The sequence below is a fragment of the Notechis scutatus genome, chromosome 2, assembly GCF_049901735.1.
Source record: "Notechis scutatus isolate UNSWTSFEM ecotype Mainland chromosome 2, rNotScu1.2, whole genome shotgun sequence".
Classification (NCBI taxonomy): Eukaryota; Metazoa; Chordata; class Lepidosauria; order Squamata; family Elapidae; genus Notechis; species Notechis scutatus.
This window is the reverse complement of record NC_142010.1, coordinates 13,388,075-13,401,177: the sequence shown is the minus strand read 5'-3', so window position 1 is coordinate 13,401,177 and position 13,103 is coordinate 13,388,075. Positions and strand designations below refer to the sequence as shown.

The 13,103-nt window shown below is 48.8% G+C and overlaps 2 protein-coding genes across 3 annotated transcripts in view; both read left to right on the top strand.

Moving 5' to 3' along the window:
* LOC113430880 (H-2 class II histocompatibility antigen, E-S beta chain-like) overlaps positions 1–13,103 on the top strand; it is a 343,220-nt gene that overhangs the window by 241,196 nt on the left and 88,921 nt on the right. The gene's annotated exons all lie outside the window — the stretch shown is intronic.
* Positions 1–13,103, top strand: part of LOC148131782 (uncharacterized) — a 39,279-nt gene that overhangs the window by 16,414 nt on the left and 9,762 nt on the right. The window lies entirely within an intron of this gene.

The following is a 13,103-nucleotide window of genomic DNA, read 5'->3' as shown; positions in this document are numbered from 1 at the left end:
CCACCCAGAACCCAACCAAGACCTCCGATCCCCGCTTCTCTTCCGGACCAAGCCCAGAATTCAGGGAGGTTCCCCGTCTGAGCAGCAGCTCTTCCTCAGCCCCCCTCCCCAATTCTCAGTCGGAGGACAAAGGACCCTCCCCACAGCCCCCCCCCTCGAAATCTCTCTCTCTCTCTCTCTCTCTCACACACACACACACACACACACACACCACACAGCTGCTTCCTCCAAGCCCCATCAGCTGCAGAGGCGCTTCGGTTCCGCTTCCCCAGCCTGAAGCTTTGGGCTCCTCCGAAGCGGAACTGAGGAACTGGCCAGGATCCAGCAGGCAACAAACCTGGATTCTTCACCAGGGCAGCTCAGGGACTGTCCTCCACTGCCCCATGGCTGAGTCTCCAGGTGGGGCAGCCCCTTGTTCCTCTGACCCACTGGAAGTGGCTGAAGGGGCCCTTTCCGACTCTTGAGGAGACCTTGGAGAGCCCAGAAAACAAACTGATGGAGGGTTGGACAAATGTCACTCAAAAGACCCAAATTCTCCCCCTTCAGAACCGGTTTTTCATAGTAGTTTGTTAAAGCCCTTTGTAACTTCCTCATTGAGGCCAGCAGAAAGTGCAGCTCCGAAGCCTTTGGTCATTGCGGGGCATGAACATTATGAGGTTAAGAAAATCTTGGGACTCTAGGATTTTCAGAGGGAAGTTACAATATCTAATTTATTGGAAAGGCTATCCTGTTTCACAACAACTTGGGTAAATAGCTGGATAGTATAGACTGGTGGAAAAATTCCATGAAAAATATCTACAAGCCCATAGCGGATCCTGCAGTGGCAGAGGAGGTTAAATCGCTGTATTATTGTGTTTAACTTACTTTCAATCTTTGTGTATTCTATGTCGTTGCAGGGGTTTCTTTTCAAATGAGGGGGGCAGCCTGTCAAGCCCAAAATTGACATAGGCATAGCCATTTTATTTAGCCCTATCATATATTCCTTTTTTTCCTTTTTCTTTGCCGGTTATGGGGGGGAGGGGGTTCAGGCTTGCCACATTCCTAAGGTGGGAGGAATGGAGATAGTGAGGATTGTTTAGGCTAGGAAGTTCTCCTTCCTGTGGGAACTAAAGCTGACCCTGCTGAGGCCTTGAGGTGGAGATTGATGACACCGGTGATTTACTTCTATGGAGGAATGTGACTTTTGGGGGTTTTTGCTTGCAAAAAGCTGCCCTAAATACCAATCATTAGATTAAAAATACCTGCAAGCCAGAGTTACAAGTCAGGCATGTTGCCAGAGCTCCTTGAGGAATTAAAATAGTTCAGATGCAATGGTAACTATCAGCAGCCATCTCTTGCTCACAAAGTCAAACCCTTTAGCAGAGAGGCCATTTAAGCTCTCCAGAAAGAGCACACCCAGGAGAAGCAATCCTTAGATCCATTTGCACCACTTAAAGACACTAGCTGGTCTCACTCACCCCACAAAATATCCCAAGGAAATCATCCAGATTTAAGGAAAGATCATGTGCCCCCCAGAAAGGCAGTAAAAAAATCAGTGCCAAGCTTGCATCCTGCCTCTTGTAAGTACACCCCAAAAGGACAGTGCCAGATATGCCCTCGCCCTTCTTGTCCTCTTCCTCCTCTCCTTTGTATTGGGTTGCCCCTCTAGCATAATCCTCCAGCTATTAAACTGGTATATTTAAGGTTCTTGATGATTGTCTCCATTTTTCATTCCAGTTTTTAAATTCTTGGCTCGAGCATTTTTGTCACATATTCGGTATACAAGTTAAATATGGTATAGTATCTAATGGTATCTAATTTTCTGTTTTCTTCCTTCAATAAGTAGCTGTGGTGATGTGGAAAACCCTGTTTTTAAAGGATATCTAGAATTTATTATAGTTGACAATGTTAAAAGCCTTAATATATCAATAAAGCAAAAATAGAAGGTACCGTATTTGCCGGCGTATAAGATGACTTTTTTTGCCCTGAAAAAGATGCCTCCAATTGGGGGGGTCGTCTTATGTGCCGGGTCGTCTTATATGCCGGCAAATAGTAATTGGGAAGCACTGTGGCTGCCCGTGGCTGAGGCACTTTTGCGCACCGTGGAAACGAATCCCGTGAAGCCGAAAGGAGCAGCCAGCCTTCTCCCAGCTCCCAAGGAAGCGAGGCTCGCACCGCCCGAGCTCCGCTGAGGTATCCGGCTGGGGCTGTCAGGAGTTGTTACCGCTGGTGCGGCTCGCGCAGCTCCAGTCCAGCGTTGCCTCGGGAAGGGAAAGGCAAAACCAGGAGCCGCTGCTGCGCCGCTGCGGCTCTTCCTTTTTGCCTTTCCCTTCCCGAGGCAACGTGGGAATGGAGCTGCGCGGAGCCGCGCCAGCGGTAACAACTCCTGACAGCCCCAGCAGGATACCTCAGCGGAGCCCGGGCGGTGCGAGCCTCGTTCCTTGGGAGCTGGGAGAAGGCTGGCTGCTCCTTTCGGCTTTCATGGATTCGTTTCCACGGTAGACAAAAGTTCCTCAAAAAAAAAAAAAAGTGCAAAAGTGGAAGGCGTGCGGAAGAGGGGCGAGTATATAACAAACTATATTTTGAGTGGAAATGTTGGGGGGTCATCTTATACGCCGGGTCGTCTTATACGCCGGCATATACGGTATTTTTTTTTCAGACCTTTCTTGCCTTTCTCATTATCTGCCCTCTTCTGAATCTTCCACTGTTACCTTTTCATAACAGATCATTGTATAATGAAGATGAATGACAGAAGTGATGAAACTCTGCTTACTTTACAGGAAGGGCCTGTTGATTAGGTCCGCATTTTGGAGATTCATCAAAGGCATACTTCATATCTAGCATTGTTTTTGGCACAAAATTCGTTCATTCCAGTTTTCAAAAGATTGCTTAAGCTAGTTCGCATTCTATTTAGATGCTTTTATTGTTCCACCTTTTAACATTTTAAATGATTTAATATTAATTCATTATTTATCTATGCTAGCAGTGTAAACGTAGAACAGTGGGGTATAAATATTCAATACCACAAAACTTATTTCCAAACAATGAACATTATAAAACACTACTGATGATGTGCTACTGTAAGTTATCAGACACTCTGATTGGCTTCTATAATGTGATTTACCACTTCTACATACAAATGGTAGTTTTTAAAATTTGTTTTGGCATTTTATGCCTTCATTTTTTGATCATTACTTTCTGTTAATGCCTCTGATAATTTCCAAAACACAACTTGCATTCTTTAAATAATAAGAAATAAATAGCTATTTTCTGAAATATATCTGAAGTGTTGCCTCTCTTCCTTTTTAAAAAATAATGTTGAAAAATACTAAGAAGATGTAAGTGACTTTGTCAGAGAAAAACACAAGCAAAATATCACTACGAATTATCAATGCCTCAATATTGGATTATTAGTTCCTAGGATAACAAATCATCCCTCTACCTAGACTAATTCTGCTGGATTCAGTCCCATTGATTCAATTGTGGCTGATGCAATATTCAAAGACAACAATGCAAACAAACAAGTAAATAAAGGAGAAGGATGAGAATCAAAAAGCTTGCAATTTTATGATGCTGAACTAATATAGCAAACATATTTCTTAAGTTTGGATTTAGACAACTTTTTAATGAAGAAAATAGGTATATTTGATTTCTACAGTGCTGTGTTGCTTATTTTTCTAAAACCTCTTTGGTGCATTTATGTCCCTAGCAGGACTGAAAAGCAACTGTAGGTAATTGTGTCTTGTTTGATACCTTGTATTTCACTGAAGAACTCCGGGGACCACAAGGGATGATTTATCCTGCTATTGTTGTCCACGGAGTTTGCAAAATAAACTCGAGAAAAAGAATGGCCAGATATCACACAGGGGGCTCCCATTGAGGCTCTCGCCGAAAAGGCAAGCACGGAGGTAGCACATCCCGGAACTGCGCCGGCGGTGGGGAGTTGGCTTTGGCGGCAGCAGCAAAAGTCAAAAGGGAAGCGGGGGGGGGGGGGAGGAGAGCAAGGGGAGAGAAAGGTGAGCGACAGAAGTGGTGCAAAGAGCACAGCAAAGCCATAGATTGGTCAGCAGTGGGGCAGGGAAAGGAGTGCACAGCGCAGAAAGCAAGAGGGAGGGAAACAGCTCCTGGGCAGCAGAGAAGCAGCCCAGTTGAATCCTGTTTCTCTCAGCTGCCCAGGAGTCATTTCCCGAAGTGAGGGGGACTTGGAGCAACAGGTGAGAGAAGCAGCCGCTGATCTGGCTGGAGCCAACAGGAGCCTCTCCACATGTTGGCCTGGTGAAAGGCAAGTGGTGGTGGTGGGGAGACGACCAGCAGCGGGGGCAAAAGAAAAGAATACCTTATGCCACCAGACTCGAAATTCTGCACCTAGAAAACCTAGAACTACTAGGTCCAATCTAAGAATAGTACATAAAATCATACATTGCAATGTCCTACCTATCAATGAACAGCTTCAACCATAACAACACAAGAGAAAACAATAGATACAAACTCAAGGTTTGAGAGGGGGAAGGGAGATGGTAGGGATGATGGGTTTGGTAGTAGGGGGAAAAGCCCCTCTGTATGGCTCCCTGTCAGACAAAGGCTTCCACGTCTGTGCTTCTTTTCTCCCTTTTATATGAACCCAAATGCCTCGAAGGAGGCTTTCGTCTTTCTTCTGTGCCATTTCTGGAGTGGCTTGATTATTTCTTATCTATAAAGTGCAATTCCACCTCCGCCTCTTTCATTAGATCCCGTCTGTATTTATTTAGAGGAGAGAAGAGAGAAATCTTCTTTGTGGATATGTGAGATATTGGAAGATGCCACTATGTCTCCCCCCCATCCTTCTTTTCCTTCCAGCAACCGTTTTTTAAAATATCTTTTACCCTCCATCTTTGTTCCTCTTCTCTGAACTTTTTCTAGTCTCAAGATCTTAATTTATTTCTTTATTATACAAAACACAAAGAAATTACTGCTATTACTGCTATTACTGCTATGGCCGCGCATTCACGTGCTGCAGCTCAGTGTTCTTCGACTTGGTGTTTTTTTATGGATGTTTTGTGTGGATTATCTTGTATTGTGAATACCTCCTGTGGGATGAACATACTCTACAGCAATTGTGAGCTTGTGAAGATTGGACTACAAAGCAAACAAGAGATAACAGCTAAGTTTGTTTGGAAACATAACATACCATCAGAGATTGCAAGGCTCCCCGGCTCTCCGTGGATTGTGGCTCCGGTGAGAGAGAGGGTGAGGGGGAGAAGAAGACGAAGGGAGAGGGGGAAGAAAAGAGGCTGCAGGGCTGGTGTTTTATACAGGCTGCAAAAACAAATGAAGCGGCTGCCGCTCCCAAGTCTCTTTCTGACTAATGCTAGATCCGTGGCAAACAAGATGGATGATTTAAGGTTACAGGTCTCTTCAAGTAAGTTCATGAAAAGCTGTTGTGTGTTGTTAATCACCGAAACCTGGTTGAACCCCACTATCCCGGACATTGTTATTGAGATGGACGGTTTTTTATTACATCGTCTGGATAGAGACAGAAATGTGGGGAAGTGCAAAGGAGGTGGAGTGTGTATGTTTGTTAAAGAGACTTGGTGTACAAACTCAGAGGTTATAACACGTCACTGCTCTTTGGAGCTGGAATATCTGTCTGTTAGATGCAGACCCTTCTATCTTCCACGGGAATTCAGCATTGTTATTATTCTTGCTGTTTACATTCCGCCGGATGCAAATGTAGATTTGGCTCTGGGCTTCCTGGGTGATGAAATTGGCAACTTGCAAAGCAAATTTCCAGATGCTGTATACATTATTGCGGGAGATTTTAATCATGTAGATCTTCGTGTGGTCCTTCCTAAATTCTATCAACATATAAGGTGTGCCACTAGGGGGTTGAACACCTTGGATAAGGTCTACACAAATATTGTAAATGGATACAGGGTGTTACAATTACCACATCTGGGCCAGTTGGATCACTTGTCCCTGCTTCTAGCCCCGGAGTATATTCCTCTGAGAAAACAGGCAGGGTCGGTAGTCAAGACGGTGAAAAGCTGGCCAGAGGGAGCAATGGAGCAGCTAAAGGACTGCTTCGAACAGACAAACTGGGAAGTTTTTGATCATTCTGATCTCGACGATCACACGGCTGCGGTGTTAGGGTATATGGCACACTGTATTGATACTGTCACGGTGGATAAACGGATCCGGGTTTATCCTAATCAAAAACCTTGGATGACCGGGAAGGTTAGACGTTTGTTGTATGCAAGAAATAAGACTTTTAAGTCTGGGAATGATCTAGATTATAGTGCTGCAAGAACGAACTTGAGGAGAGGTATTAAGCAAGCTAAGGCAGTGACCGAGAGGCAGCGCCTACACATCTTGTCCGCCTACGCCCCTCAGACCGGATGTCACGAGGAGGAGAAGGATACCTTCTGGGAACTGCTCGACATCCAACTCAGGCAGATCCCATATGAAGACGACATCATCATCTCTGGCGACCTGAATGGTCATGTAGGGCGGGACAAAAACGGACACCAGTGCCACGGTGGGCACGGCACAGGCGATATGAATGAGAATGGCCAGAGGATCCTGGACTTTGCCGACTCCCATGACATGACCATCACGAACACCTGCTTCATTAGGCGAGAACCCCAACTCCTCACCTACCATAGCAGAAATGTGAACCACCACACACAGATCGACTACATCATCGTACGACGAAGAGCCGCTAAAAACGTGCTCAACGCCAAGGTGTACCCGTACGAATCGAGCAGTCAGCACAGGCCGCTGATGGCGAAGATCAGGATCAGCAAGCCCAAGACCAAGATTGACAAAAAGAATGCAGACCAGCCACGAATCAAGTGGTGGAACCAGAAGAAGATGGCGGGACCCCTCATCAAACCGGAGCAGTTCCTGCAGATGGTCGACGGGCCACAGGAAGCGTGGTCCATGCTGAAGAGCACTGTTCACACTGCCGGCTGCCAACAGCTTGGTTGTACCAAGCCAGGACGGAGACGCATCGAATGAGATACATGGCTCTGGACACCGGAAGTACAAGATGCCATGCACCTGAAGAAACGGCTCTACAAGGCCTTTCTTCAGGACAAGACCAGCGAGAAGCTCTGCGAGTACAAGGTGGCCAAAAAGGCAGCCAAGAAAGCAGTAGCGACAGCCAGAAGCTCCCACTACGATGACATCTACGAGAAGCTGAACACGCGAGAAGGCGAGAATGAGATCTACCGCCTAGCCAAAAGCAGACACAGGAAGACCCTGGACATTGACCAGTTTCATGGGATCAACGACGAAAGGGGAAATTTGATCATCAACCCCAGAGACGCTGCCGAGAGGTGGCGGCAATACTTCGAGAAGATCTCCACCGAGGAGTTCCCACACCCACGAACCCCGCGAGGTGACCCCGTCGAAGGCCCAGTCTCAGGCATTCACGCCAGCGAGGTCACCGACGCCATCAAGGCCATGAAAAACGGTAAGGCAACAGGACCAGACGACATCCCTGCCGACTTCTGGAAAAAGGCACTACCGGGCTCGGCATTGTGGCTGTGCGAGCTGTTCAACAACATCGTCTCCACGGGAATAGTGCCACACGACTGGTACCGCAGCACCACTGTTCCGATCTGGAAGGGAAAGGGCAGCCCAGCGGACTGCTCCAACTACAGACCGGTCAGGTTACTGTCACACACTATGAAGATCTTCGAACGCGTCCTCGATAAGCGCATTCGGGACATCGTCGACATCAGCATCAACCAGGCCGGATTCATCAAGAACTGCGGCACCACCGATGCCATCTTCGGTGTGCGGATGCTGATGGAGGCTCACAGAGAGAAGAAAATCCCGCTCCACACCGCCTTCTTGGACTTGGAAAAGGCCTTCGACCGAGTCCCGCACGATCTCATCTGGTACGCACTGCGAGATCACGGCGTGCCCGAGCTACTCGTACAATGGGTCCAACTCCTATACAGATGTCACAAAAGCCGTGTAAAAGCGGCAGCTGGGATATCAGAGCAGTTCAATATCACCGTCGGCGTACACCAGGGCTCTGCTCTCTCACCACTGCTGTTCATTCTGGTGATGGACACAATTACACACGACCTGCACACGCCCGCCCCATGGACGCTGCTCTACGCCGATGATGTGTTCCTGGCCAACCTGCGCAAGGCTGAACTCGAGCACCTAGTCCAACAGTGGCACGACCACCTCGAGCAGTTCGGGCTCCGGTTGAACCTAAAGAAGTCCGAATACCTGACCACTGACAACGAAGCGACAGGCTCCATCCACGTGAACGGGCAGAAGCTACCGCACGCCTCCACCTTCAAGTACCTGGGAACTACTCTTGGGGAAGAAGGCCTACTACAAACTGAGGTGGCAGCCAGGATCAACGCAGCGTGGGGCAAATGGAAGTCCGTCACGGGCGTCCTCTGTGACAAGAAGATGTCGATGCGCCTGAAGGCGAAAATCTATAACTCTGTGGTGCGCCCCGTGGCCATATACGGCGAGCGCAGAGTGCTGGCCGACGACCAAAGAAGTCAAAGCAGACTCCAGACAATGGAGATGCGAATGCTCCGATGGTCGGTAGGCCTCACCCTACTCGATCGCGTCAGGAATGAAGAAGTGCGCAGACGGTTCAACGTCGTGCCCATCCCCACGGTCATGAGGCAGTCCCGGCTACGATGGTTCGGCCATGTGAGTCGCGCCAAGGAAGAATCCATCATCAAATCTGCGATGAAGGTGATTGTCGGAGGAGCGAGACCGCGTGGTAGACCTAAGCAACGCTGGATGGACACGATCAAGGCCGATCTAGAGATCGCGAAGGCAGACCCGACATACGTGGCAGACAGAGAGGCGTGGAAGCAGTACTCAAGGACATTAGCGGACCTCGCCAGAGCGCGAGACAAACGCTGAAGAAAAAGAAGAAGAAGAAGAAGAAGGCCGAATATAAGAGGAGAATTGAAGATTGCTTTCTCAGTAATAACATGAGGCAGGTTTGGCAGGGGGTTCAACAACTAACGAACTATAAAGCAAAAAAGGTCTCTTCGGATGGTAGTGCGGCGGTGGTTGAGGAGTTGAACAATTTTTTTGTCCGATTTGAGATCCATCAAACTGAAACTGTCCCTTTGCCATCATTTACTCAGCAGAGCCTCCCCTTCATTGTGAATGAGCAGGATGTGAGGCAGACAATGAAGGCGGTTAATTCCAGAAAGTCAGCTGGGCCCGACTCAATTCCTGGTCGGGTGGTAAAAGATTCTGCTGATCAGTTAGCTGGGGTATGGACTGAAATTTTTAATCGATCCTTGATACAATGTGTGGTTCCTGTTTGTCTCAAGGCTTCCACCATCGTTCCACTGCCTAAAAAGATGCCCACAAATGGTCCGAGCGACTATGGCCGGTGGCACTAACTTCTATCTTAATGAAGTGCTTTGAGCAGCTAGTTCGAAATTATATTATCTCCTGCCTTCCCGATTCCTTTGATGGGCTTCAGTTTGCTTACAAAGAAAACAGATCAACCGAGGATGCAATTATTACTGTGCTTCACATGGCCTTATCCCATTTGGAAACACCGGGGAATTATGTAAGAATGTTGTTCGCAGATTTTAGTTCTGCCTTCAATACCATCATACCGCACAGATTAATAGCCAAGCTCAAAGATCTAGATCTTCCAGATTCTATTTCTTTATGGATATTGGATTTTTTAACAAATCGTCCACAAAGAGTTAAACTGAATGATTATATTTCTACTGTCAAGACACTTAGCATTGGCACTCCACAAGGTTGTGTCCTTAGTCCACTACTGTTCTCCATCTATTCATCTGATTGCACAAATAAACATCCCAACAATAGGATAATGAAATTTGCAGACGATACTACGCTTGTAGGACTTATTTCTGGGGATGATGAGTCTGCATATCGGGATGAGGTACTACAGCTATCCCGCTGGTGCAAGAATAATAATCTTCTATTTAATATTAAGAAGACCAAGGAGGTTATAGTGGACTATAGGAAAAAAGAGCAGACATTCAGCCACTGTATATAGAGGGAGTTCGGGTGGAACAGGTGGTTGAATGTAAGTTTCTCGGGACCATCATTACAAATGACCTGACTTGGAGCGCAAACACCACTGCTTTAATTAAGAAGGCACAACAACGGTTGTATTTACTAAGGATTCTTAGGAAACAACAACTGGCTGAGAGTCTACTGACTACCTTCTATCGGAGTTCAATTGAGAGTATATTATCCTACTGTCTCTGTGTATGGTTCTCGAGCTGCACAGTGGCAGAGAAAAAGGCAATTCAGAGGGTGATCAAGACGGCCCAAAACATCATTGGCTGCTCACTCCCCTCTTTGAAAGAACTGTATAGGAATAGATGTAAGAGGAAGATACTTAATATATTGAATGACTCCTCTCATCCGGGACATCAGCTCTTTGAACTATTACCATCGAGAAGGAGATTTAGGGTATTAAGAACAAGGACGACCAGATTTAAGAACAGTTTTTATCCAAGTGCAGTTTTGAGTTTGAATGCAGGGTCATAAGATTTTTGTGGAATTTAAATGGCTGAGAGTAATGGGGTATTTACATTTTTAAATTGCATAGAGATGATTGTATGGTTGGTTGTGTTTAGTTCAATTTTTCTTTTCTTTTAGTGGTGTTTGTCCAGTTTTACTTTGTGGAAGAGCACCTCATTTCGTTGCACCTACTTGCGAGTGTAATGACAAATAAATTCTTATGTCTTAAAAATAGAAATAGGAAATTAAGGGAAGGAGAAAGAGGGGAAAAGAAAGTCTGAGGTACAAGAGAACAAAGGGGAAAAAGATGTTGACTTCTTTTTAGCCCAGTGCAAGTTTAAAAAAAAAACCATCCCAGCCTGACAATTCAATCTAATGGACAAAAGCAAAGTCATTTTGGGTCTTTTTCTGTTGAACCCTTTAAATGTGAAAACATCCCATTTAATGGCTGGAGAAGGAAAGCACACATAGGTCTCAAACACCCCGTTGTGGCTGAGGGCGGGCGGGCTCCCGCCTGAGGGGATCTGCGCTCTGATTGGTTGCTGCGGGTGGAAAGGGGGCGTTTCTCTCTTTCCCGCCTTTTTCTTCCCTGGGCTGTGTGAGATTTACCTCAGGATGTTTCTGAGGAGAGGAATCGCCTTTTTCTCCCCTGAAGCGAAGCGGCGCCTCTCCCTGGTTTAGCCGAGAGGTTTCCGGGGCTTCTCTTCAGATTGAGGGGGTTTCTGTGGGTGACTCCCAACTTCTCCTCACTGGCTGCGGGGCTGCCCCTCCCCCAGTTATTATCCAAAGCGGCAGGTCTTTCTACGGCACAATCTTCACATGAACACATGTATGAAGCACCAATGGGAATTCTCCCTGCTTCAGCGTCATCAGTCTCCGGGCAGAGTCCTTTGTGGCTTCAGCTGAAGGAGGAGGGAGAGTTCGGCGCAGAGAGCGAAAGTGAAAGTGGGAGGGGGATCCCTTCAGTCTTTGGGGGGCTGCCGCTGAAAGGGGACCCTCCCCTTTCTTTGCTCTCTTCACGATTCTCAGTTAGACTTTCCTCCGTGTGCATGGAGGGGTGGACTTGATGTCCGTTGAGGTCCCCGAACTCTCCCGGTCAGGAAGGGAATCTCTCCTTGGTCAGTTTCCTTGCCTTCTGGAGCTTTGGAGATAGGCAGGCAGGGAGGGATTAGGTCCCCTCCCCTCCCTCTTCCTTTCCCGCCATTCAGATCAACAACAGCCCGTCTTGAACCAAACACAGACCTTCCAATTGCGGTGGGTCAGAAACCCCCACAGCGTCAAGGATGAAACCGGCCCTCCGTCCACCCCTTTGCCAGGAAGGGAGCCAAAGGCAGAAGATTCGGGGGGGGGCTGGGACGGCAGTGACCGCACGTGATTAGGGGAGGAGAGCTCCCATCGGGTATGTTTTCGCGTGTGTGTCTTTGTGTGAAGGCGCCCGAGGACTCCCCAATCAACCCCCAATTCCTCGCTGGCGGTGGGGCTGCGCCTCCCCTTCTCATCCACTGCAGCCCCACTCCACGCCGGATTGGAAAAGTTGGGGGTAACCAAAGGTGGGGGTTGAGGGAGGGAGGGGCTGGGAGATCCCAGAAGGATCCGTCTAGATGTCCTCATTGTTCCCTCTCCCCATTCGCCTCCCCCAGGAAGAGAGACAGACGGAGGCATAAGATATTTCTCTTTATGTATGTTACATTTTTCATGGAGCCCATCTTGTCTGAAACGGTCTGAAGGGATTCCTGCCTGAGGAGCGGGTTGGACTAGATGACCTCCGAGGTCCCTTCCATTATTCTGTTCTATGATGTCTCCCCCACAAGGGGACTCTGGGCGGCTTACAGGTTATGATTGGAAACGGAATATATTAAAATTTCCTAATATAATATATTTAAGTGTATATTATAGTCTTTCCACTCTCCCTCCCTCCCTCCTGCCTGCCGGTTTCGGGGAAGGGGCCCCGGTCGGTCCCCCTGGGAGGGAAAAGGGGCCAATGGGGCGAAACATCCGAGGGGATCCGGCCTGGAGGGGCTTTCGGGGAGGCGCTCGGACTCCCCGTTTCTCCGGGGCGGCCCAAGGGCTCCTCCTGCCTCGGGCGGCGGGCGCAGAGAAGCGGCGGCTCCGTCCTGGGAGTCGCAGCCCCGCGAGTCTCCCTGAGGCGAAAGGCCCGGAATCTCCTCCTCCTCCCTCGGCTTCCTCGCCCGCTTCCCCTCCTCCTCCGCGCCGGAGCCTCCCGGCCTCCCTTCCTCCTAACACCGTGGAGCCTTTCCGGGGGCTCCTCAGGAGAGGCCGGGGGTCCCTGCCCTTCCGCTGGGAGGCCGAGGGAGGGAGAGCCCGAGAAGGGCGGCTGAGCGGAGGGAGCGGGAGGGAGGCGGAGGAAGGAGGGACACGAGCTGGGCGTCCAAGCGAGGCTCCCGGTCCTCGTCTTCCCACCGCCCGGCCGTTTCTGAGGGGACTCCGGCGCCTTCCGAGGCCTCGTCCGATCTCTGCGCAGCCCTCAGGGCGGCGGTTCCTGAGGGAGGCGAGTCCGGATCCCCCCGAGAGGCTTTTTCCCTAAAGGAAGGCGAGGAAGGCGGAGAAAGAGCCGCCTCCGAAGTCCTTGGCCGGGGGCCGTGGAGAGGGGCCTTTCCCGCTACCCCCAAACCCAT